This window comes from Montipora capricornis, chromosome 4 (genome assembly GCF_036669925.1).
Source record: "Montipora capricornis isolate CH-2021 chromosome 4, ASM3666992v2, whole genome shotgun sequence".
Lineage (NCBI taxonomy): Eukaryota > Metazoa > Cnidaria > Anthozoa > Scleractinia > Acroporidae > Montipora > Montipora capricornis.
Window position 1 is genome coordinate 14,736,777 of NC_090886.1, and position 5,000 is coordinate 14,741,776.

Genomic DNA, 5,000 nt, shown 5'->3' on the forward strand with positions numbered 1-5,000 from the left:
ATGATGCCTCGAGAGGTCTAACTGCAGAACATTTAATCCGTAATAAGCATTGCTTGCGTGGACCTTAATTTTTGTGGCAGTACCGAATATACCAGATGATGAACCTCATGAATTCATTCATAGAGCGCTATTCTCCCTGGAATCGGCTCAAGAGAGGAGTTGCGTGGTTGTTAAAGTACAACTATTTTCTACTCAGCAAAGTGCGACATCATGATGATAAAAATCACTTAGAGCAAATTAAGAGAGAGCTATTGGTAAAATGACCTTAAAAGGTCTGAAAGAGAAATTGTTGTGTGTGTCCAAGGGGATACCTTCAATGGTATCAATTTCCATGGTGATGAGCTAGAACTGCGAACTGCGCTGTCAGAATGAATCAACAGAAGATAAATGCGTTTACCAGTCAGCGCGAGATCAAATGGATCTTCAACCCACCGACAGCCAGTCACATGGTAGGTGTTTGGGAAAGAATCGTTCAATCAGTCAAGAGAATCCTAAAGGCCCCTCTATGAGAGCAATTTGTCAACGATGGGTCACTTCTGACTTTAATGACTGAGACTGAATCGTTCGTAAATTCTCGCCCTCTAACGGCGAACCCAGACGACACAATAGGTGCTGAGCCTCTCACACCAAGTCATTTGTTATTGCTGAGGTCGAACCAATCAATTCCCCCTGGAGTTTTTTTTTTCCGAACAAGATCAGTACTGTCAGCGACGTTGGAGGCAAATTCACTACCTGGCTAACAATTTCTGGAAACGTTGGCTCCGAGAATATCTGATCATGTTGCAACAACGTCACAGGTGGAACTATGTAAGCCGGAACCTTAAGATGGGCAGCTTGGTTTCGCTCACAGAGGAGAACACTAATGGGGGTCAATGGCCGTTAGGTCGAGTTACCAGAGTCCACAAAGCTAAAGATGATCACGTGCGTTCAGTGGAGTTCAAAACCAAAAGGAGTAGCCCGATCAGGCCCATTACAAAGCTTTGTTTCCTGGAGTACTTTCCCATGTCCGCATAGTAAAATAAACTGTTTCTACAAAGAAGTTTATTTAAGGAGACAGAACTTGATGTCGAGGATGGAATCTTGATCGATGGTAAAGCGTTTCGAGCTACACCCAGAGGCGTGTTTTCGGAATAAAGCCGACTTGTTTCTTTTTCTTTCCCAGTGTATTTGTCCTTCACGTTGATTGATAAAATGAGTCGAACGTTATGCAAATAAAATGGTAAACTTGTGTAAAGAAAGGATTATCGGATTGGATGAAAAACGATAGCGCTACTACTACAGTCACGGAAGCCTGACTGGCTTTAAACTTTGCAAAAAATAGACAGCTCATTTGGTTTGGAATATTCCGACCGTTTGTCCGCTAAAACTTGTATTTTGTTATGTTTTCACTGGTTTTTGAGTAGGTTATTTAGGTTGTTTGTGATTGGCTTTTGACGAGGTCATCTTGTCTGTTTGTGATTGGTTTCTTGTTCCCATATTATGACTTGATTACACTACTCACTTGATATTTACCTTCTGATCGCTGAGCTGGATAGAGCTCTCTCTCCAAGCCAGCCCATTTAAACAGACCACCAAAATGATATGCACACACAGTACTACTTTATCGTTACACACGCGCGCGCGCTGAATATATTTTCCTACACCGAAATTTGCGCGTGTTGTGGGTCTAAGGTTATGCGTTGAAAGTTGCTCCTAATTAATGGACGCCCTCTCGCCTTCTCTTCTAGCTCGTGTACGTGCATGACTGGCATCTCATTCTCTTAAGCCTAATTTATGGGATGCACGTGTTGTTACACGTTAAGTTTACGCTGCGTTGCGTCATGCCCCAACTTGCCCTTAATTTGTGCACGCCCCCTTCTTTTGTCCTTATAAGTGATGACCTCATTTGATGAGTACCTGTCAAAATGGGTCTGAAGGGGCCCATGTAACTAATCGTAGGACTTTCATTTGTGTGGTAGCGATCGAAGTAGAATTTTATCCTTGGATCGTAAAGTTGTGGCGTATAAATGGCCAACACCTCTTTAAGGTACCAAGGAGCATAACCATGGATTATTTGAAGTTATATAATCAACCAATTAATCAATCAATCAATCAATAACTTTATTAATGTGTCATGTAGATCTAGCTTACATATACGTAAACTAATCCGGGACACCTAACTACTAGTGAATTAAGAGTTAAGAAGAAATATATGAATCTGATCCAAAATACTAATTTTTAGTAACAAGCGTTAAAATTCGCTATGTTTTAAACTAGTTCCCTAAAAGTATCTTGACATATCAGTATCCCATAAACCCATGCTTCCTTAAAAGCAAGGGTTGAAGACAAATCCCGTCCCAGACCACTATTTATATTTTTATGTAAAAGAATGTTGAAGTCAATACGTTGTTCTATACCTTTAGTTCAGTCAGCAATGGAGTAACGTGTTCTGACTTGTGAGGAAAGTTGATTAACCTAGCAGCCCTATTGAGAACATATTGAAGGCGTTGAATCAGGTATTTCGGCGGTGCATAGTAGAAAGCGTTGCAGTGGTTGAGCTTTGTTGTGATAGAGGCATGTACTGGAATCTTGGTAGTTTCATGGATCAAATACTTCCCGAGGTCTGCCATGTTTCAAATTGAATTAAAGAAAAGCTGATCTAGAGACGTCAGTGATGTGCTTATCAAGGCCCATTGTTGCGTCGAATATGACGCCAATGTTTTTTGTTTCTTTTTTTGTTTTTGTCTTTGTTTTTTTTGGCCAAATTAGATGATTTAGCTGATTCGCCAGCCACTTGCACGCATGAAAGTAATGGCAGATGACTTTGTTTACGATGTAAGACAAGTATCTCCACTCTCGTCTAAATTCCTTGAAACGCCATAGCCGTGTGTGACAACAACAGATAAAAACCTGACAGTATTTACTATCGCGTGCTCACTAGAAGCCACACGGCCCAAGAGTTCTAAGAAAGCAAGAGAGAAAAAAAAAAAAGAAAAAAAACTCCAGCCTGTTGAAAACTCAACTTAACAATCGTAGCGATCAAGCTGAAAATCTTCATTACGAAAAAGGCTATGACACTTGCCATGTGGGTAGGCTTCTTTAAATGACGGAAGATCCATCCAGTCAACAAAAAGCTGGGAGAAACAATTTCTTTTAGGACAAATCATCGGCCAAATAGATACGGAATGCCACTATGGTATAATAAGATTTCCCGAAGCCTTACAATTACGCATATGAAGCAAAAAGGAAAAAAAAGGGAAGACAGTGGGACAAACATAGTTATTTTGTCTGGTCCAATTAATAACAAAAGCACCAATGCCTTCTACAAATTACCGTCGCGAATACGCGTTTCTAGTCTAGACTGCGCAAGTTCAATGCCATCTTCGATGGACGCTTCGAAAGAAAGGTAAGATTGAGTATCGTCTGCATACAAATGAAATGAAACTTCGTCACGTCGCATGATGTCGCGGATTGGTGTTGGATACGGGCATATAGAGCTAAATCCGGGAACTGAGCCTTGGGGAACACCAAGGACATTGTGGATGGTCAAGTACTGCTTACGGTCTGAGAGGTAAGATGACAACCAGTTGATCGTAGTACCAGTAATACCATATCTGCAGGTAATAGAGTGGTAACGAATTCTTTCTTAAGTGAGGCCGGGAGTGCATCTAAGTCACAGTACTTGGTGGTAGTACCTTTGATGATATCGAAGAGTGCACTGGAGATAAATGGCCCGGTTGGCTCAGTGGGCTGGCATTGTTCGCCGAATGGCGTCCAATGTTAAGCCCCGTTGGGATGGGTTAGTTACTGGATGGGTGACCATCTAGTAATGACCATTGCCGTACGCTGCAAAAGTTCACTCAGCTTTCCATCCAATCGTGGTGGGTAAAATGAGTACCAGTACTACTGGGGACAAGTTGTGTATTCAACGGGATAGAAGTTGCGCCCACCCCTCGCCATGAGTTGCGGTAGATGCCGCAAGTTATGGTAGAAGCATTGTAAAAGGAGCCTTCGGGTTGCCTCATACTGCGGTCGTCCACTTGTCTTGTCTAAAACTAACTCACCTGGAGGAATGGGGAAGTCGGTGTTTCTTAAAGATAATCAGATGCTTGTAGTTTCCGGTAAAGTTTTAAATGGAGAAACGTATCAGTGGTTGAGGTTTGACTGATGGAGAGATGATTTTATTGTTTTTCGATAATTTGATGAGAAGAACTAGACTTTCTGCCGCGTTGGAGACTAGGACGTGTCAACGTATCATGGGATAAAATAAACATGTGCCAAAACGAAATGGCAGTGTGTGTTTATGATTTCTTGTGTGCTACTTATTGGAAGTTTTCCCACCCGAGCGACTATCCAAAGGGTTAATTCTTCGAGCCGGATAAAGGGAAATAGTATCGGTGTTGTATTAAAGAAGCGTGGAATCGAATCATGGCGGAAAAGTCGAGAAAATCGCACGAGGAAACAACAGCGGCAGAGGAGAAAACTCACGCAACGCCACTCGCTGTGTGTGAACAGAACCTCCCAAGCTATTCGAGCGATTACACCGATGTTTCTGGTCAAAACAAGCTTCAGACGACAAAGAACAGAAGGAAATCAGTGAGATCCGATTTGAGAAAGAAGAGAAACAGTATATACGAGTATCTGGAGTCACGAAAGAACAGTAAGTCAATTGAACTTGCACGTACTCAACTTTGTAGACCATGGGAACAAGTGACGGAGAACCCTGAACAATTTCAAGCATTGTGAACTGACGATACCGAACTGCAGGATGCAGACACATGGTTATTAGAATCCCAAGCAGTAGTAGATGAGATTTTTCTGTAGAACTGTTGAGTACGTGAAGGCAGAATAGAGAGTGGTGGATCTGAATTTGACGTTCCAATTGCACCCAAAGAACCAAAACAAATCGACCATGCCGGTAGCACGGAAGTAGCCAGTCTTGGTTTTCAGAGCAGCAAGAAAAGTGATACTAAAACAAGTAAGGCAATTTCATTCTCGTCTAAAGCAAGAGCAAAGGCAGC